The 23243-nt window shown below is 39.3% G+C and overlaps 2 pseudogenes; both read right to left on the reverse strand.

Annotated features, from left to right (window-relative positions):
* Window positions 1-330: 330 nt before the first annotated feature.
* LOC109096353 lies at window positions 331-3387 on the reverse strand (annotated as a pseudogene).
* Window positions 3388-18526: 15139 nt separating this feature from the next.
* LOC122135779 lies at window positions 18527-22112 on the reverse strand (annotated as a pseudogene).
* Window positions 22113-23243: the final 1131 nt, after the last annotated feature.

Here is a 23243-nt window from a genome sequence, read left to right on the forward strand (position 1 = left end):
TGATCTTTCCATGCACTGACCAAATATATCACAGACGTTACTCACAGTGACATTCTTGGCCATTCAGAACAGTGACAAGCATAAGGCCTTTCATAGCGTTATTTACAGCTCCCTCTGCCAAGATGTCATATTTACACAAGTGATAATTGCTGTCATAGCTGATGGGTGATGTAATGAATTTTTTCGCCTTTTCTTGTGCGTGCTCTCTGTCTCTCCTGCGTGTGCTTTCGCTCTCTCCGTACATCTTAAATTATAGCTGTATTGCAACACTTTCAAACTCATCACTCCATTGTGCTTTTCTTGCTTCGCTACTGCACGCCGTTCCTTTTGTGCTTTTCAAGCCCTGAATGATTTTGAGACCCTTCTGTTATAATAGACGAAGTATAACATTCAATCGCTGCTTCCAAAGGGAATCAAAAGATTTGCTCATTATGCTATTGTTACCAACTAACTACTGAAATAATGGAGCTGTGGCGTTGTTGGAAAGAGGGTGTCGTAGTGACATCACAAGCTGTAATTACAACTATCATAGAAGCACTTAGAGTTGCTGAAAAGTCTAAAAGTATACAAATATTGTACGTAAACCTAAGATGGAAATTTCTATCCTCTGTCTGCACTGACTGTGACAGAGATGGCTTAGAATACACTTGTCCTCAAAAAAAGAAGGACCGAGTATCTGCTTAACTTAACCAAGCCCTCTGAACAGCTTTCATTACTTTCCATCAAGGGCCTGTACTGCCCAACGTTCCCTGCTTACCCACTGTATCCTAAATCAGTCTAGTGCCCTCTAGATACCAGGAACTAGAGGCTCGAACTGAACAGAACAGAGATACAGGTGAGGCTGATAGTAAACAGGAATCAAGGCATTGAAGAGTTAAATTGAGCAAACAGGGTTTTCCCTCCTCAAGAGAGGAGAAAAATGAGGGGGAAGAGGGTTCTTCTTGAGATAAACAGATTCAGCCAAAAAGAAGATGGATGCAGACAGTCAAAACAGACATGGAGAGTAGCAAGAGAACAGAAGGAGGAGCGAGAAGTAGAAGAAGATGGTGGCAGAGAGTCGAATTCGGGAGGGCACTCAAGCTCAAAGCAGCGCAGGGAGGTGATGCCTGCATCTTCATTGCCATAGTTGGCCCAATACTCTTCTGGGTCAAGCTTGGGAAGAAGAGCCTCTTCCTCCCCAAGCTCATATTTTGTGGATGTAGATGTAATTGAGGGATACTGGGACTTGAAGGGGTACGCCTTGGTCTCGGAGGTCTTCTCAAAGATGCCCTTTGAAGTGCTGACAGGCTTGTGCTTGGAGAACCACCAGCGGGTCTTGGTGCTGAAGGTGGTGGTGGTGGTGCCAGAAAGGGAGCTAGGGTCAGGAAGAGGGCACAGGGCGAAGTCCATCTCCCTCAGGAAGCGCAGGTCCTGTCCACGACGAGAAGCTGGGGAGGCGCACAGAACATCGGAGCTGGACACACGGATGCCTCTGAAGAACTCCCACAGGGGACGAGCCTCGCAGCCGCAGGCCCAGGGGTTGTTGTTCAGCCGCAGGAACTCGATGGAGGAGATGTCACGCATGGCCTGACCGGGCAGCTCTGCTAGGGAGTTGTTGAAGAGGAAGAGCATGGTCAGCCGGCCCAGATCACGGAAAGCACGGCGATTGACCTGACGGACCCTGTTGTCGTGCAGCAGCAGACGGTCGAGGTTGACAAGGCCACGGAACACGTTCTCGGACAGAGTGCGGATGCGGTTGCCGTGCAGGAAGAGCTGGCTGAGGTTGATCAGGTCAGCGAAGAGATCGTCCTGGATGAAGTGGAGCTGGTTCTCCTGCAGGTAGAGGAACTGCAGGCTGTAGAGCTTGTGGAAGATGTCAGGAAGGGCGGCCAGCCGGCAGCGGTGCATGTGGAGGCTCTGGAGTTTCTCCAGGCCGCGGAAAGCTCCACCCTCAAGGCGGTGCAGGTGAGGGTTGTCGCCCAGATCGAGCTCCTCCAGATCCCGCAGCTCGCTGAATGCACCGGCCTCAATCCAGGTGATGTTGTTGGAGAAGAGCCACAAGACCTGGTATGTGATGAATTGATGGACAGAAAGGAAAGGAAAAGGTAGAGGGAGGGAGAGGTAATGAGGTGAAGATATTGAGAAGGAATACAAAATTAGTAAATATCTCAAAAATGTACTCTCAAATGTATATTCGCAAATGTAAATATAAAATGTTCTATTCTGTCGCACACATAGAGCCTATGTACATTTCCTTACCTGTGTGCCAAAAGCAAAAGACCCCACTCTCAGTTCAGTGATGCGGTTGTTCTGAAGAAAAACGCGCTGGGATTCGTAGGGCATGCCGTGGGGCACAATAGTGAAGTTCTGCGCCTGGCAGCTCACTGTCATGGGGGTCGGGTAACACACGCACCGGTGTGGGCAGTTCTGCGCAGGAACGGGTTTTACCACGACCAGCCAGACAACCAGCCAGAGCGAGAGCGCGCCTGATGGAAAGAGAAGAGCGCGTCACATCACAAAGTCTTTTCCATTTTGGAGAGCTCTCCAAAATTATCTGTAAGCCTCGTCTTATCCTTTGCATTAATTCATGATAATAAAAGGATCTGATTTGAAAAATTCACGAATCTCCGAACGAATTACTACAAATGCAATAATATGTTTTTACTCATTATGACAACATATTGGTTTCCATCCATTTACGTTGTGGCAATAATGTCTCTCATTGAGACCTTTTTCGGAATTTTCAAGTTAATCAAGTAAATCATTTTTAAAGTGGTCGAAAAGGTGCGATTTAATTTTGTATTAATTGTATTGTTGTATCTTTAATTTTACTGACAGATTATAAGCACAATTTTTACAGCCTACCACTCCGAATATTATTCTCTTGATCTCTTTGAATATAAATGTAATTCTAAATGTAACTTTAAACTTTTAAATATATGCGTACATTTGCTAAGACTTGTTTGAATAAAGTCATAATTCAAAGAACTAAAGCATTCATGCAAAACATTTTACGCATCAAGCACAAAATATATATTGTAACCATGCTGCGTAAAACCAAGCATTTTCGAAAGCCAGTTTGGTCATATTCTAAATCCTTAAATAATTTATCTTTTCATATTTATTAATAATAAATGCATTCATTTCCATTACTTAGAAATAAAATACTTAAGAAATTCAGCATTTCAAAAGCATATTCACAATAAAGATGAACAGAGAAGAAGCAGAAACTCACTCTTAAAGTTGTGCGCAATGGAGCTGCGTTGGCTCCGCGTAAAAGTTGATGTTTCCATTCCGAACCAAAGTCGAGAGCGAGTTAGCCTAAGGAGTTTAGCGACTGATTCCCTGCTATCTCCGCTGATGCTCTGGTTCCCGAGTCGGAGCGACTGAGAGAGTGCCGAATGATGGGTCCCGGGCCCAATTTATACCCGAGCGCAGCGCGCGCCTACGGCTGTGGGCATCACGGAATCTCCTACGTCACCAGTCGGGTCAAGCCCAAGCGAGGGTGGCAAACGGAAAAGGCGGTGCGGAGAGAGGAGGGGAGGGCTCTAGCGCACCAGTTTGGACAGAGGGAAGTCGGACGTCTTAGCTCAGAGTTACGATTGTGGAGACGTAGTTGGAAAGGGCGGGGGAGCGCAGGCACGGCGCCCGGTAATGACTGAGCTGAGAGCATGCGAGGAGGATCGCACGAGGCACATGAAAGAGGCACACAGCTCGTTTCTTGGGTTTGCTTCTGGCGTCTCTTCGGATTATCTTGTCCTCCGCATTATCAATGAGACGCCTGAATGAAACAAACGCATTGTTTGCAGGAGAGACTATGCTCTGGAGACACAAGTCATGACTTCAATATAGAAATATAAAGCTATAACACTGAAATAATCGTTAAGGGATTTGATAATGGGTGACTAAAGAATGCAATTACTGTCACTTACTGCTGGAAGGAAAGTCAAACCAATACCAAATTTGGTCTCAGCATCACTTAATTGGGCAGCTTCCTGGAATCCGATAACTATAAGCCACTTTCTTTGAGTATCTCATTTAGGTACTCCAAAGCTTTTTGCATTATAGGTATATGCTGCATTCACAACCCTAGTTCATACTGTACATAGAATCATTAAAACCAATAGTAATATATTTTGTGACAATTATATTGATTACTTTAAAACTGTATGTGAAAAGTTATGGTCATACAGCACCATTTCTGTAAGGGATAATGTAAAGTCAGCCATTTATTAATGCAAAATAAAGCCGGGCAGGTAGATCAGGACTCTGGCACAAAAAATAAAACAAATAAATGTACTTGAAATATTGATTTGACTTGAAATGATTTTATGATGTATGTGAAAAAAAGTGCGTCCAGGAAAACAGAGCTCATTCAGTCATTGATCTTTGTCTTATTAGTTTTCTTCTAGAGACTACGAAGAGACCAAACAGAAGCACAGCTATGAATGAAACATAGGATTTCAGTGCGAGTGGTCAGTTACACAGCGCTGCCCTGGTCAGTGGCACCACTGACCAATCAGAAACTTGCATTCCAGAGATCCTCGTAATAAACAGACAGACAAACCGAAAGACAACAGTAGACCCGAGGATGTCCATGTTGATATTTAGCACCTCCTCCATTCGCTCATGTTCTGGACACCTCTTTCTTTTCTTCCCTCCCTCTCCACCTCCACAAAAACACAAGATGACTGGACGAACTGGCTTTCCCCGCTCCACCTACACCTACCAGCTGGACGTGTGAGTGTGTGGGTGAGGGTTTTCATGTCTCATGTATACAGTATTACCCTATCACCAACAGTCAGCCGAGTGAATGCCATGACTGACAGCTTTCTGGGTCGTGGTACAGTTATGTATTAAAACGAATTACCGAGCAACAACAAAAAGACTATGACGGGGGAAGAGGAAGTACAAAGTGTGGTTGGAAAGGAGGGGTTTATGGAATTAAAAACAAGGCAAAGAAGCGACACATGACTCATAGATAGTGGAACGAGAGGGATATGGGACAGCACTTAGAGGGATGTTGCGTATAAGGCTTGATTAGTGTGCGGGCCAGCAGCCTAATGCATTAAAGCTGTATCCCTGTAGTGTTCCAAGAGTGGCTTTGTAGTGCCCTAAGGGAGTGCTCTACAGTGGCAGCCCACATATAATGACAGATTTGCTTTGCCCTGTTGCATAGAGATAGCGGAATAAAATCAGCTCTGATAACTCCAGAGTCCTGCGTCATGAACCTCATTAGTTTTGCTGTGCGTCGGAGAAATAATAGAGGGCGGAGGGGAGGTTTTGAGGAGTCTGACCCCCAAATTTATGGGAAACTTCACCCAAAAGTGAAAATTATGACATCATTACTCACTCTGATGTTGTTTTAAAGCTGCATGACTGTGAAACACAAAAGAAGATATTTTGAAAAATGAGTAAATGATGACTGGAATTTCATTGTTCACATATTCTTGTAATTTGTAATTTACTTTAAAGGGTTTAAAGAAGTCAAATACAACTACTTTAAAGGAATCAAATAAAAAGGTTTTGGAAAAGTACATATACTGAACAACATTTATAAACTGAAAATAAAACAAAGTATAAAATAAAAAGTTGCACTGACATGAAATAGGAACACCTAATTATTTAAATATATATATTTTACATGCTTCTCCCTGGTGACATCTCCAGTCAGTTTTGCTTAAACTCCTCCACTTTCTAACTATCAACTGCAAACTTGCATTCTGCTTTCCTCCAGTGAACAACTGATGGATAAAAGCAAGCCCAGATCCTTCTTTTCTTTTTTCAATAATCTGTTTCACCCAGATGTACGTCACAATATGAAAGAAAATATCTGTCACTATTTCTGTTTCATCACAGCTTTAATTTACCAGCACCTCAGTATTAAATTAATTTCTGTGTTAATGAAACAAACAAAAAAAGACACATTCAGGAATAAAACATAATTGGGGAACAGTTTATTCCCTTCCAAACACCGACTATCCATTCAGGTTATCTCTTACACCCAAATTGTATTTTGGCAGCTCATATTTCTCTAGACACAGTGAGCTGCCAAAATACAATTTGGATGTGAGAGACTAACATAAACGGATCATGCCCTGAAATGGTCTATAAAAAAATGTTTTTTTTAGGGTCATTTTTCATACACTTGAAATGGAAATATATATTTCACTTAGGAAATCATTTTAGTATCGATTATTTTAGTATATTTTGATATATTATTAGTTTTTGTTAATATTTTAAATAAGAATTTTTTTTTTTTAACTTTAATTTGAATCAACGTTTTAGTAATTTTGTTGCACATTTTTTGTCATTTTTAGTATTCTTTTATATAATTCAAAAAAGTAATTTTAGCACTCTAAGTTAAACTAAACAAAAATGAGAAATGTTGCCTTGGCATCTAACCGAAATACGTTTTTTTTGTTTTTTTTTTTTTTTTTCAGGACGTGCATTTTTTACAGTTTTAGTTTAATGTAATATTGAGTCTTGCTATCTTTGTTGTTTATATCATGTAAGTGAAGCTGCAGTGAGGGATGTTGTATATATGTACAGTGCTACATCACACATACTGAGGCTGTCACTGTTCTCTTCCTGTGTGCTGTAATTCCCTTAGCTCTGCTTGTCTGGATACAAGAATAGTTGCTGTACAACAAAGCCCAGAGCACTGTAATCAGGTTTCAGGAGAATCTAATGATGCAGAACCACAATCAAACGTGTGGTACCTTCACAGCCCACCTTTACTCTCTGTCTCTCTTTCTCTTTGTCTCCGTTTTCCCCTGCTTGCTCATTATTTCTCCCTTCTTAAGCTCTTTATGTCTTGCTGCTTCTGTCACCAGGGCCTTTTCATACTCCCTTGTGCACAGTTTATATGTTTATTATCAATGTTTTGCGTTAATTAGGACCTGCATGTATATATTCACATATTTGAATTTGTGTAAAATTCTGAGGTGGTAGTGTCAGGATCCTTTCATGTTAATGTAAACTGTCATTACACCTACACCTGTCAATGAATTCCATAATTATTTATGAATATTTATAGTCTATTGGTGTAAATAACTTCTAAAAATGCTATCCATTTGAGAATGTCTACAGCAGCAAGTATAACATATTATGTTTCTATTAGATATGTCTTATATGACTCTTCTGTAACTGTCTCTATTATATGTCTCTTTTATGGAGCATCTGCTCCAATAGCCCCTCTGAAAGTGTGCTTTGATTTCTCTCATTAGATGAAATCCATTCACTGGGCTTCTCGAAGCAAAGTGTCCACTAGAGATTTGGCAGAAAATTGATGTTGCGGTTGACTAGAAGCATTCATGTTGGCTCAAGTGGCTCATCTTGAAGACTGGAAAATATAATTATCATGTTGCCTCGACTGCGTAAGAAAGAAAAATCCCAGTTGGACCACAGGACTTAAATATTGTGAGATACTGGTTCAGTAAAGTCACAGACCCAAATCATATATTCGAGTGTTCCTTTAATTATGGACACTTTTGGCTCAGTCAAAATTAAATGTCCTCCAATAAATATTCTTTAATTCATTCTTTACCTCCCAATTTGTTTTGAACAAATTAAATTTCCATCATCAAATATTAAATGTTCAGGCTATGGTCAAAATTTTGTAACTAGTGTTTTAGACCTCAGATGCACAACTAGTTGTGTAAAGTTTGTTTACAAATGTTAATGTTGGCCTAAGAAAAGCCTAGATAGATAGATAGATAGATAGATAGATAGATAGATAGATAGACTCAAAATTAAAATATTCTGTTCGCAAGTGATATTTCCCTTGATTTTCTTTGCTCACACATTTCATATTTCTCGTACAATATTTTTTTCAAGTCTCACATTTCATCATATTCTTGCTCTTCACGAGTACTGGAGGGTCCTTGGAAAACAAGTGTAAATACAACCTTTATTAGTAGCAAAATTCGAGGTCATATCAGACCAGAACTGAGGGACAGTCCAAATTTGTGTAAAAAAAAAAAAAAAAAACACCTTTTTCACACTATAAATGCTATGAGTTTATATTATAATGATTTTACATGCAATAATTATATTTTTTAAGATCATACTGAAACAAGATTTTTTTTGATGTGATGAAAAAATCAAAAAGTTAAAATTTGTTTGTTTTAATAAATTCAACCCCTGCATAGGACGTAAAAGTGCCTTTAGTTATAGAAACACCCATTTGCTTCTGGAAAGTTCTTCAGTTTAATACATCACTGCTGCTGACAAGATTATAATTAGGGAGAGACTTCCAGTCACACTTCAGAGCAAAAAGACAACGACAAGCTGTCATACGTTTCCTGTCCGTCTTGACAGAAGCATTGTGTTTGGTTAATCATTGTCTTTCTTTCTCCTCTGCCTACTTACAGACACACTTCCACTCTGTGTTTCTCATACAGCAGTCATGCACTCTGCACCGGCCACTATTTATTGATTTGATCTATTTCTGTAACAATCCACAAACTGAATCTACTGAAAAGTGTTTTGGCACTTGAAATCGACTGTCACCTTACTGCATAAATATCAAATCATATTTCGTTTATTTTAAGAAAAGATAGCTTAAGCACACTTTTCCAACAAAATGTTTCACAAAAAGAAGTTTGTTGGGGTAAGATCCCTCCACACTTAGTGGAACATGTCCATTGTAACTGTGATAAACTACACTTATTCTATTAGGACATTTACATGAATCTAAGCAGAACTGACTTCATACATCCACGAAAAATAATTATTAAGCAGACAGTCATACTAATACTTTAATAACTGGTAGTTGACTGTATCAAATAGCCCACTGAATACAAGTTATGATGAACCCAAGTGCAGCTTTTATTCAAAGTAATCCTGACAAACGAAGAAAACTTGACTTGAACAGACTTGACTCACCAACAGCAGGTTAAAACATCAATACTTGACAGGAGACAATGGCAACATGAGGGCTATTTATATCAAACAATACAGGTCACATGACAAGAACCAACCAATGAGAGACAGGACACATGACTATTACAACCAATGACAACATGACCTATGAACCAAAGAACCAATAGAAGGATAACATGAGGGTAAAGGAATCAGATGACTAGACAGGAACCACAAAAATATCAAAGTAAAAGACAAGAAAAACAATGAACAAGGAACAAAACCCCCAAAAGCCATGTTACATTGACTTGTAGTTCCAATGTTACTTATAGTTAGAATGTCTAAATTGGACTATCAAAACAAAGCGTTACCATTGTGGATGCCACTTATTTCGATATTGAATAACATAAGTTTTCAAAGTATTTGTAGGTTTCCAAGTAGTTTCTGAGGCCACATCAACCTGTAAAGGTACAGAATTAAGTATACAGTAAGTAGACTGTAAACATAATAACTGAATGTGTCACAATACAAAAATACACACAGGTTTCTTTAAGTGTGTGATGAGATCAACCAGGCAAAAAAAAAAAAAAAAAATTCAGCCTAGTGGCGCGTTCAGATGCTTTGTATTCAAATGCCTGATGTGACTTTGATTTCATTTGAAAAGCTTTTTTTTTCCCACATAGCGTACTGTGGATTGTGTCACTATTGTACGCCACGCTGAGAATAATACAATCATGAAAAGACATCCATGTGATTCAGTGTGAATAAAGGAGGCTAGAAAGTGTTCATCTGACTCTCTCAGATCTTTGTACAGGGCGAGACGGATTATTAATTATGCATCGCGAAGTGCAAAGTGTGTCTCTGGTACACTAAGAAGCTGAACGTCACTGATGTTTTTGTAAAGCCATTTCTTGTAAAGCCTGCGTCACTGTGCTGTGGTTCTCATCCTTAGAAATTTTGTCATAAATATAGCAAAATTATTTATATACTCAAGCTGTTCTATCTGAAATGCAAAACTGCATATGGGTTGTCTTTGTGTTTTACTACAATTTAATGATATACTCAAATTTTACATGTATTATAATTATAGACTATATCTACAGATACATACATACATCTGTCTATACCTACAACTACATATATTTAGCATTTTTGCATATACAGAAAAGTATACAAAATTGTCTTTATTAATATTTTATATTAAAATATTTAAAATTAAAATGTTATGATAATAATGTTAAATTATATAATTTTGTAGTGTCCTAAAAAGCTTGAGTAGACTGATTTTCTTGCCATCTGTGACCCAATCATTTAAGAACCACTTCTTCATAGGCTACACATGTACTGTATAGACATCTCTGTTATCTACAGTATATTTGTAAGACATGAAGAACCTCAGACACTCACAAACAGAGTATCTCTGACAATATCTCACTGAGAGAAGATGCAGGTAAACTCTTTTCTCACTTATCCATTACATCCCCTTCCTTCCCCTCACCCATCCTTTCCTTCAGTCAGCTTACTCCTAATGGTCAATAGCATAACATGATGTTCTACATAAATCCAAGTGAAATTCACAGTCATATTTGCCATCATTTGAAATGTTTCCCTGTGACTGGTTCAGTGTCTCAATCTTACAAGAAGTAAACTAGATCCTAAGAATTTAGAATTATGTTGCTAACTGTAGAGGGTGTGTCATTTCCCAGTGTCTTTCTTGCAAATTACCATCTATCCCCAAAAGGGGTAAACTCTCCATGTCTTGGACTTGATCAATATAAATTCCAATTGTTAGTTCCTGTCTCTATTTAGAGGATGTTTGTCTTTGTCTACTTAAAGTGATAGTATATCCAAAAATGAGAATTACCCAATGACATCCTACGTCATCCGCCGTAAAGGCACTTTCTCATGAATACGCGTACGATAGTTATTGGAAGTTAGAAATTAGTGTTTATAAAGTTTTAAATATGGATATTTTTGTAACAAAAATGCATCAGTTCGCAACAGGGGGCCTTTAATCATCCCCTGGAGCCGTGTGAGGCACTTTTTATTATGGATGGATGGTTCGCAACAGGACTTCTTTTGGACTATTGAAAAATAACACCCATTCACTGCCATTATAAAGCTTGGAAAAGCCAAAAAGTTTTTAAATGTAACCCCGATTGGATTTGTCTGAAAGAAGAAAGTCTATACACCTAGGATGGCTTGAGGGTGTCTAAATTATGGGGTAATTTTCATTTTTAGGTGAACAATATATTTACATCTATCAGCATCTATCTATACATTTATTTATCTATAGTCACCAAAAGTGTACTTGTCTACATCCCTATCTATAGAGAACTATCCATATCTACATCTACACATCTATATCTCACTATGTATATCCATAGGCACCCATATATATCTATGTCTACATCTGTAGCTACATCTGTATCTACACCTAATCCATGCATAGCAAACTCTTCACTTCTTGAGTTCTCTTTGCAGTTGTTGCATAACCGTGACCCACATCTTTCAGTCCATTTCTCTGTTATTTTCTCGCTCGTCTCTGTTTCCTCTGTCATTAATGATACACAGTTGCATCTGAGTGTCGGCCTTCATTTCTGTCTTAATAAATCCCTCAAAGCACAGTCTTGCTCTCTGCGATTCCCTCTTTCTTTTTTTCTCTCAGGCACATCCCTTCTCTCTGGCTCTCTCTCACATGTGCCTTTTGAGATTACATTTCTTCCTAACTCTTCCTGCCTCGTTCCTTTTCTCTTATTCTGTGTTTTTTTTACTTATGTTTTTTGTTTTTTTGTCTTTTGGTGACATCCCCACTTTCCTCCTCTACCGTGCTGTTTTCCTCTCTCTCACTCCTTTTCTTCCTCACCTTCTTTTCTGTGCTGACTCTTTGTCAGGACTCAAAGAGAGGGATGCAAGTGTTAGTTTGCTCACTGCCTTCTGTGTGTGTGATCGGAGTGTGGGCAAGTGTTCTGAGGGCAAAATGTGTAATGTTTGTGTGTTTGTGTACAGAGACAGCCACAGTATAACTGACCCTGCATGTGAATTGTGGAAATGTGCTAGTGTGATACTCAGCTTGAACCATACTCATGTGTCTCTCTGTGAATGTGACAATGTGATCATAGCACTGTCAAATAGAAGTGTCATTTCCTGGTTTTTAAAACAACAGTTTGTTCCAGTCCTCTGATTTGTTTGGCCAAGCCATTTTCTAAGAGTCAAATCAGAGACCTATAATGAGGAGGAGGTTTTTTAAAAGCCAGAATTTCTGTGTTTTTTATTTTTTTGTTTCAAGATCGCAGTGGGTCTCGGAAAACCCCTTGCAACAACATGCAAGCTTGATGCGTTTGCTTACTTTTGGAACTATTTACATCGGTGGGGGAATTTTTTTTTCTAATTATTCCACCAAATTTGATCTGAAATGATAGGTACTTGATATTAACTTGCGGTTTATTTGACTGTTGTATAAGGCTGTGTCTGAAAGTTGAAAAATGCTGTGTTCAGAGGCAGCACACGGAGGTAGGAAGGTAGCAAGGCACATCCAAATCCAATGATCATTTCACATCCTGTGCCCTACTTTCTTCTAATTCATTTTTGAAGGCAGCGTAGATGGTATTCTTCGCTGTCTATGATATCCACTATCCTGTGCAATTCAATGACACTTAAGCATAACTAAAAACAATGGCATTTGAAAAGTTGCAGCTGCCATTCAGTTTTTGTGTGTTTTAGTTTTTGCCAGTTTTTTCAGTTTAAACTTATTTTCTTGTGAGAAATAAGTATAGTGGTTTTTCAGTATTTGCTTGATGATGACCAAAGTTCTCTCTGTTTAGTTATAGATCATTATACGGTGGTGGTGTCTCAGAAGCCTGTCAGAAATCAATTTCAGGAGGTACTTTCAAGTTCAAACACTGCCTGAGAAGTCACTGGCTAAAGGCTGTTTGACTGTCAGGCAATGCCAGACTGTTGTTGAGTGTCTGTCGACTCTGCTTTTGTGGTGAATTGGTTTTGGGCAGTTTGTGAGACAGATTACTCTAACCGGCTGTTAAGACTAGCAGATAAGTGCATGAGAAGAAAAGCGAATGTAAAAAAAGTGAGCAAACAACAAAGTCATGAGGGCATATAGAGCACAGATGGCTCTTCTAATTTTACATCTTCATCTTACCTGAGCCTTTCAATATGCAAATATTCATAAAGACATGCCTGGCTTGAATGAACAAGGACCACAAGACCATACACAAACAACTAACGTGCTATTTGTCTGTTGCCTGTAGTCTTTGCAGCATTTGATGTTGATTGATGATTGAAACCTTTGATGTTGTTTTGGTGTGTCATGGTCTTTAACTATTGTCTTCACAGCAGCAATGCAAAAAAGTCAGCTGCCTAAGCTTCAGGGGCCGTTTAAATGACAACTTTTTCAGCCAAAACAGGAAACTTTTATGCGTGGACGTTTTGCCTGTTCGTTTACAGACAACAACAACAAGTTTTTGAAAACAGCAACGTTGTCGTTTCCAGGTAAACACCCAATACGGGAATCTTTGAAAATGGTGACATCATGCACGAGCGTTGTACGTGTTAGGTATACGGACATGCGCAGTAAAATGTCGTTTTTAAAAGGCAAGCGAGAACAAACATACACAACAATGGCGGAGTACATGGTACGGTTGTTGCTGCTCATGACTTTTGCTAACGCTTCTTCAGCAAAGTATGTATTTACTTCACCAATATTTACAACCAACAGCGAAGACGCATCATATACAACATATAATCATCACTTCCCCTACAGGTACTGTTTACTAACAAGGTGAAGCACCAACTACTACTGGCCTGGCATGTGTAATAAGCATTTTTTGCCTTTTTTTTCGTGGATATGTGTAAAGGCAAATTTGTGTTTGAAAACATTATGTATAAGTTAAACTTTTTTTAAAAACACAGGGAAAAACTTTTCTGCGTTTTTGACTACATCATTGTCGTGTAAACGTAGCCTCAGATTCAACCTAAACCTCTGAAAACACCTCTTCGTGAGCACACAACAGAACTACCCTGTTGAAAAAAAACAGCATGCTGCATATGGTCATGAGCTGGTTTAAGCTGGGTTATGAGCTGGTCCTAAGCAGGAGTTCTAGTTGAGTTAGTCCAATAAACCATCATGACCAATGAAGGACCAGCTGACACAAGAGTACGCTGCTTTGCATTCAGTGGATATTCTCCAAAATGGTTCTATGGTGATGCGGAGCGACACAGAGAGAGGAGACAATTGTTGAATAAAGTCGTATTTTTGTGAATTGCTTTGGGCGTACAAAAAGTATCGCTCGTCACAGTCATAAAATTCAGAATTGAACCACTGATGGCAGACCTTGACCATTCTGATGATGGTCTTTCATACTTTTCTGAACCTGGACAAGGGGTAATTTACGTTGGCAGTCAATGGGACAGTCACAAGCCTCCCCGGTTTTTATCCAAATTATCTTAATTGTGTGCCAAAGACGAACTAGGGAAGACTTACGGGTTTGGAACGACATGGGGGTAAGTGATTGATGGCAAAATTTCCATTTTAGGGGGGAGTACCCTTGTAGTACTAAACTAAACTAAACCTAATAAATAATAAAGTATAAGAAAATATATACTGAAAAATAAAGATTAAACTAACAAGATCAAACTAAACTCTAACCAAAATCAAAGTGTGAAAAGATTAAGAAAAAACTAGAATATATACTTAACAAAAACAGTTCCAATAGTTTGATTAATATTAGTAAGATAACACTTAAGTAAAATGTACAACCTTGCGCGTATTCAGCAGGTTTACACGTTTCACAGCTTCCCAGTTATCCTCTTGCCACATTTCTGAGTGTTGCTCATTTCCAACAGATTAAAGCTTCATATAGATATTTTTCCAATAAAGGTTATGAGTACTATATATCTTCTCCTCTTTCTCCACTTTTACACCTATCTAACACTTAACTCAATATGCTCCCACTAAAATACCCTGTCCTTCACATATGGCTCTCTTCCCCCAGATTCCTCATACTTGCCCCAGCATCCCAAACGCAGTTTCTGGCCTCTCAAGTCATGCACTCACGCACACACACACACTCTCACCCCTTTCTGCTCTTTATTTTTAACCCAGTCAATCAGACACCGCTCACCGATGACGCAGATCCACATGCAGCACTGACACCATCAGCCAGAATGAGAGAAAGAGAGGGGACGGCTGTGCCAAACAGGACAAGCTGTGGCAAAGAGAGGAGACAGAGGGAGAACAAAGAACAGATAACAATCGACAGATGAAAAATCCGTATGACAATCCTTACAACTGAGATGACAAGTGCGATTGTTTTTAAAATATTTTGTCAGGTACCCATCTAAATTAATGGTTTTTTATTCTAATTATGATCTAGTATCGCTGACTCATCAACAACCCAATGCAATACAGTCCTCCTGTTACGATTCTAATCAGGTAGAAACAGCCCGCTCAGGTAGAAAACAGCCTGTCAACACTTTCACCTTTTTTGTACAGTGTAGAGTGTGTAAAATAAATATGCTTCTTTGTAGGTGTCTTCACCCTTTGCCTATCCTCCACTATTTCTCTGTCACTTTCTCTCTAACTCTCTCTATCTTACTGATAGGTTCACAACCCACTCGTTTTGTTAAACCTGAGACACACAAAAACTGTACATCACTCTCGGCGAAAGAACTTTTGAGGAAGTTCCAAAAAAAATGCGCGTCTCCCCCGGCTAACTCACACCACAGCAGTTCAGCTGAAGCAAGAAAGAGACCTGCACACACACCCACACACACACACACCTCTCTTGCCAGCTCTTTGTAGGCTTGTGCTTCAGAAGCGAGAGCTTGAACAGCACAGACACCTCTATCGATTCCGTGTGTTTGTGTGTTTAAATGGAGTACAGGCCACAATCCTTAGTGAAAGAGGATATTGTCCTGTTTCCAGGGATTTCTAAGGCACAACCTAATGTGCTTATCTAATTTAACTGAAGCACTAATGATCATTCTAAATAACTAAAACGATATTCGGTTTACTTTTAATTACGTATTTTTAATCGGCAGATTTGGTAGGACTAGCTTTTTAAGGTGATCAATTTTCATGCAACTTGCACTGATCATATGTCCGTGTCGATGGGACGCCATGCTGTTGTTTGACGTAATCTTGACGTATTTTCTGGTTCACGACTGTGTGCATGGGACTCGCACTACAATTATTCTGAAAGTGCCGGAAACTGTTTGAACGGAGCCAAAAGGATAAAGAAACGTAGTGCGGACTGACAACACACCATTGTTCGTCCCTGCAGTGTGGTTGTTCTGTGGAACTACCAGAGTGAGATTCAATTATCTCAGAAACCCACTGAGTCTGTCTTCCCTCTAAATCATACAGCCTTTGTACCGATCATGCGCTGTCCTTCTCTTACTAACCGTCTCTGTGTGAGAAAGAGAAAAGTGAGAACGGATGATCCCACACTTATGATGTGGAGTTACAGATTTCCCAAGGGTGCTTGTGAGTGTGTGTGTTTGTGTGGTTCGGTGGGTGTGTGTGTTGTGTTGTTGGTGTTGTGTGTGTGTGTGGGTGTGTGTTGACGTGAGCTAGGCCTCAGGGCGACTGACGTCAAGTGGAGTAGGGTCGGGGAAGCTGGGATGAAGCTTAATGTTGTACTGTGTAAATGTGTTTGTGTGCCTTATGTTGGGAAGCATGGACATCACTTATCAAATAAAATTATAAATTACGTTTGGGGTCTGAACGTTTAGAATGTGCTATGTTATAATAATTAGATTTTCATGCATGTGTAGGAAGAATTGGTCCGTTGTTTAGATGAACCCCAATCATTGTTGTGTATGATGATAGAATCCTATACTGTCTTTATTGTGGATGTTTTTTTAAAAAATGCAAATTGAATAGCCATAGAATTGACAGACAAACAAAAATCAGCTTTATATTCATTGCACAGTGCAACACCCAGTTTCAAAACTGGTTAATTAACAGCTTGTGTGATTTTTAGTGGACAGTCTTAGTTGCGCAGTATCATTGGTGACATCCCTCCCAAAAGGTCGAACATTACTTTTGTCAGGGTAAATGAGCCCTAACATACACATGATTGGTAAATTTTTTTCTTGTGACAGTGATAATATGGTTTTTGTCGGGTCTGGGTGGGGTTTCTTTGCTTCACTGTAGCTGGGAATATGTGTGCGTATAGTAGAGGGTTATGAATTCAGGGCTTGACAACAACAAACCAAAAGTATTCTGTATACGTGAGCGCCTACAGGCTCTGCGACATAGTCTAGAATCTGTGGACATAAAGGCTATTTATCGCTATTGTGGTGTGGTTGAGTTTAATATGGGGGTATGGTGGTGCGGCGGATTCTCTTGAGACAGCAGTAGATGGTCTGTGTGTAATAGTCAGACACACTAGGGGGCAGTAGGTCATTGAATTACGGAGTATCACGGGCGCGGGGATGTTCTGTCTCCCATGAGCACCGAAGGGCAGGTGCGCGGGGGCGATGGGGGGAAACATTTGACACTTTTGGGTTGGGGGGTGGGGTTTACAAGCTGACAATGGCTAGGTTATTCTTGATGTTTATTTGTTTTTTACAAAACAAATCTGTACAAAATGTGTGGTAAGGGGAATTATGTATGTAATTATTATTTATTTACTGATTTATGTGTGTTTTATTTATGTTTGATTTATTTTTTTTTATTTTTTTTTTTATTATTTTTTTTTTATTTTTTGGTTTTTTTTTTATTTTTTTTTTTATTTTTTTTTTAGTTTAAGTTTAGGGCTGGTGGTGTTTAGTTATTTTAGTTCATCAACATTGTACTAATGGACAAATGAGGAAATGTACCTTGAAAATGATCAAAGTTTTAAAGTTTATTTTAACTATAATTATCCTGTAGCTTCTATTACAGTTCCAACTTTGCCGCTTAGTTTCAATAATTTTCAGATTTCGTCGTATGACGTTTTTCATTCCAAAAGAAAGGGACTTTTTATTTTACCCTTTAAGATGCTTTAATGCTTAACAGATGTTACCATTTGGATCCATATCTCTCTTCTTGAAGGTGAATTTTTGGGAATGTGATGATACTGAGAGGGCCTGACACAGTAATGGTTTTCAAATAGAATGCCCATGACACCGATAATCAGCAGTGATAACAAGGAACAACGGTCACAGGTGTTGCTTTTTTACCATTCCGAAAGGATGTGGAGGTTTTCCACGGCCTTACGGCCAAAAACACCCTGCCCTCTGCCACCCATTGTCCCCCGCCCCCACAACCCACACTTGTCCAATCATCATCCCTGACCCCCACTCCAGCGACAAACATCATTAAGGCTTCTTTTTGATGGACTGTAGTTTGCCTCAGGGGAAAAGTAAATGGAGGATGAGGAAGGGGAGGAAGAGGGAAGGAAAGAATAAGATTGGAGAAGAGTCGGCGAGAGGGGTGGGGAAGAAAAGCCAATTGCTTTCATCTGTTTCTCATCAGGCCACATTTTCATCTATGTGACGTTTTGTCCTGACTGACCTCCATCCTCTGGCCGTTCTTTCCCTTCCCAGGATGAACTCATTTCGGGTGGTAGCTCTCTCCTCTCCTTCTTGCCCCCTCCCCCACTCCCCCTCCTTCATCATCGCCCACTCCTCTCTTTCTCTCATCCCCCTGTTCCCCTCTCTTTCTCGGCCTCCCTAGCCCTCAGCCTCCTGGTGGCCATAGCTGGCAGCAGCCGTCTGGGTGCCACTCTGCATGTCACGGATTCGCGCTGACGGACTGAAAAATGGGGATGCACGAGCGCCGTACTCATAAAGTGACAGGTAGTCGCCCGTCTCCAGCAGGTACTGGCTGCCACGGTAACCAGATACTGGTAAAGCCCAAACCAACTAAGCCAAGACATGAGAGAAAAGACAAAACCTTTTTCAATTTCTGTATTGTCAAACATACCCACACATGGAAACTATTGTTTATTGAAATTTAATAGCATTAATACTGTTAGTTTTATCTGGGTTGAGTTACTATAACTGAAAATAAAACACGAACGTGTGTAATGCAAACAAAAGGGCTTGTTTTTCAAACAGGTTTCCAGAAAGTCTGCCGGTAGTCGCGATTGACACAATATGATTGTAATGCGTAACAGTTTATGTTTTGGGAAAAATTGGTAGCGAATTCATATAAATTAGTACAATTATGTCATTGTATCAAATTGATAATCACTTTTATGATCTGCTTCTGCAACAATGTGCAGTTTGTTGAGGGGACCTTCATGCTTTTGTTTCTTCAGAAAATCGTAAACGTTTTTGTGTGATTAAGATTATATGAAAACACCACCTCTTAGAACTAGTATGTTTTTTCTGTGAGTTTGGGTTGGTCTTGCCAAAAAAGTACAATGTTTTGATAGTGCCAGATTTTATACCACATTGGAAAATATTTTATTCATATGTTTGTGATTGAAATATTAGGAGCTTTGATACTCTTAACTTATTTTTGGTTGAGTGACTATGATGGAAGTTCAAAGATGTGTAATGCAAGATAAAAATTAATGACTGTTTTCAAACAGGTTTCCAGCCAGAAAGTCTGCCATTTAGTCGGTCAAACAATCTCATGGGGTAATTCATAACTACTTTACGTTTTGGAGATTACTAATGAACAAATTCATTCAAACTTGTTGTTGTCACTTTCGTACAATTGGCTTTTCCCTCAGTAATGTTGTTGTTTAAGATTGGACCTTCATGCTTGCCTTTTTTAATGTATGTATTATTTAAATTCATGTATGATTAAAAATGAAATTCATATTAAATTTGGCACCTGGTTAAAACAGTTACATTTTCCCAAGAGAAACCAGGTTGCAAAAAAAAAAAATCAATGTCTTTGATGGTGCCACATTTTATAACGCTTTTCGGTAGCAAGAAGAAAGAAATGTGTTTTAACATGAAAAACTACCACATTTCTGTTTTTAAATCAGTGGATCTTGGGAAGTGATGAGTATTGACTTATTAGATCACAGACTCAGACTTCAAATTTCTCTCTTATCAGAATCTAATATTTTATGTTGAGCTCTCACTCTACTCAGATTTCTTTGAGCCCACCACTTACGTGCCACAGCTGACCATGCATGCTGCCGACGCGCGGTCAGTGAAGCCGAAGGTGTACACACTGGGAACATCCATCATCGATAATCTCCATTCTTACGGCCCTTGAATTCACCAACTTCATACAGACAGATATCTTATGCTTTTCTGGGTCCTGTGAGGAGCACAAACAAGAGGAGATCAAGGTATAATATTTACTAATAAATGATAAGATTTAAAAAAATCTTAGCCTTTAGCACTTTTATTAGTGAGTGAGATTGGACAGGGGAATGATGGGAAGGGAAGAGATCAGGAAATTGTTGGGAGCTTGATTCAAACTTATATTCCCTTCAGAAACACCATGGCTCATTGTGTCAGGAAATATATCTATGAATATGAATAAAAAAATGTTTTTCTTTTTTTTCCCTTTTCGGTTTATCTGTAGCTGGGAAACAGGAATCAAACTCACTTTCTGAATGAGCACCATGGCTTGTGAACCATTATCGGACTAAGTGTTGGAATGATTTTGCTTAAAAATGGAACGAAAACATTCTAAATAAAACCCAGAGAAATTGTGTATAATGAATAAAAGGGATGGATACCATTCTGACTGGTCTGAAGGACAGCAGGGTAGTCGTTCCTGTGGCAGTGGCTCCAAACAGTCCCAGCGGGGGTACTCGCCCTTCTCCAGGATGTTACATCTCTCCGCAGAAGTCATCTGCTCCCAACCCACCCAACTACTAAATTAGAACGAAGCCCAAGAGACGCACAGAAGAAAATGGAAGAAGTGTTGAAATGCACAACTGGTAAGTCACTCAAATGGATCACAGGAACACTCACGGGTCCCGCACTCCACGCGGAGGGAACGCACTCTATCCATGCCCATTTCACACACGTTCATGCACTCGTTGGAGATCTCAATCATGCGGGCCCTGAAAGTTCTCCTGATCATACACATACATCTTGAGGAGAGAAGGAGAAGAAAATGAGAAAGAAAATCAAAATGGAGTTTTGTTTGAGTAAAGCAAACCTCTCAGTTAAAGTTATCAGTTTTTATTTTAGTCTAGCTTGGCATAAAAATAAAGCATTACATACAACTCCCACATCTCTATTTCTATGGAAACTGAATTGACCGCTCAGTTTCACCAAGCTGTTGCTATCATGCACTTTCAACAGTCATCATGTGCAACTTTTATGCATCTGTAAATATGGTACCGGTACATACCCTGTAGTTTCCCACAACCATCTCGGTTTTCTTCTGAGTTTGAGCAGCCTTCCCATCAGGCTGGGAGGGCAGGCTTGGATTCTCTCCACCAGTGGACATGATGGCTACCACAAGAGAGCAGGGAACGTGAATAATTAGCAGCCTTCTTGCTGGAAAATATCTATTGTTGGACATGAAGTGATGTTGAAGAGCTAAATATTGCTCAAAGCAAATAATGCAATCCCATTCCAACAAATCATCGAGTACATTATAGCCCTTGAATGAATTCTTCCCCACTTACTTTGAAACACTTACCACAATAGTGTTACAGACGTACAATGTCATACGTAACAATTTGCCCGGGATGACTAATTTTACAAATATATCACAAAATGGTATAATAGTAAATATATTAAGTGGAACATGGAATGAGACCCTTAAGGTACCTGATGGAAAATCTGAGGAAATATTGGCTGAACAATTCTTGCTACTTCTTTAAAAATATTTGCGGTAAGATATTAAATTACCTAGCCCCAGATTCTCACAAGGCTTCAAGCTTGATGCCTCTTTTAATTAAAATATCACCCCCCCCAACAAGTAATTACAGTAATTTAAATCGGAGACTGTGGTTAATGAATAAATAAAAACCTGCGTCACTTGGTACTGCATTTTTTTTATATTTATGAAACACACCACCTATAATTCATCTCTCTCTCTTCATATCCACAGCTTTTCTGTATTAAATTTTTTCTGTTATGACAAAAAGGTTACAGTTCACTCGATGATGAATAAAGTGCTATGCTCACAAAAGGATTACATTTTAATTGCCTTCTACCGGTGACTAATGTGTCAAAGCTGTTGTCGAGATATTCTACACAAGCCCATGCTGGGGGTTCCTTGCTGTAGGACTATGCAACCAGACTAAACGTGGGAATCAAACTTCTCACAGTTTGTTTTTGCTCACAGAGCCCAGTCTCTTACCTGTGTGTTATTCAGTAGCCGCTCTCTGCCGTTAAAAAAGCATGTGTATTGAAAGCAAACAGTGTGTCCCTTTATAGGCTGGCGCCCAGCATGGGGGGGATTAGGCCCACAGAAAACAAAACTCGCTGACGTCTCCTCACCAACCCACACACAGAAAAGAAATCACCCCATCATCAAACAGAGCGAGAGAGGAGAGCAAAAGAGAACAGAGAGAAGTATACTTATTTCTCAAACCCAAGAATGTCTTTTCAAAAGCTTACCTTTCGTCAGTGTGGGTTTTCTGGTCTCTGAAGCTTTTTAAAGGTGAAGAACAAGATAGATACAATCTTCTTGAGTGCCATTACAGCAATACTTCCAGCTTATTTCACTGTAAAATGAAGTACCTGAAACCTGATAAAAGTCAACAAAGGAAAAATACCAGCTAAACAAAGATACCAAGTGAAGGCTTAGATTGGAATATTTTCCACTTTTTTCATTGGATTTTACATATTTTACATAAAAGCATTATTAACTTAGTGGTAGTAGGAAGGTTCATCGTTTTCAAAACTACATCATTAGGCAGCTTCAACAGCACACGAAAAAATGACAAAAACAAAATTTCATTTATCAGTGTAATGGGCACAATGGGCCCATCGGGCCAAAGCCACCAAAACCATCAGGCGCCAATTGAGACTTGGCAAAAATTCCAAAATGTACACTGGAATTATGATATTTTTTCATAAAATGCATGCTAATTGGTTGCCCAAAAAAGTTTTTGTCTCATTTCCAAAGTACATTAACCTGCGTAAGCGGCCCATATGTTGTGTTAAAACTCTGGCAACCATGCTGACCAACTATTGAAAGTTAGTTTTTTTAGGATAATATGCCAACAAAACAGAAACCAATTCAACACAAGATTCATGGTTGAGTGATACTGTTAGCCTAATATTCTAGCCTAAAAAAAAAAAACATGTTACAAGAACATATCTCCTATATTGGACCTTTCTTTTGTTTTTTTACATCCAGCCACAAAGGCCACTCTTATTTATTAGAAGATTGAAGATGTTACTTCAATGGCTCTGTTCAGAACAGCAATAAATCCCATAATGCAATGAGTTTGACTGTGATGGATGAACCGAAAGTAATAAACAGCCATAGTTTGAAACCTCTTGCCTTAAAATTT

This window comes from Cyprinus carpio, chromosome B1 (genome assembly GCF_018340385.1).
Source record: "Cyprinus carpio isolate SPL01 chromosome B1, ASM1834038v1, whole genome shotgun sequence".
In the NCBI taxonomy this organism is placed as follows: domain Eukaryota; kingdom Metazoa; phylum Chordata; class Actinopteri; order Cypriniformes; family Cyprinidae; genus Cyprinus; species Cyprinus carpio.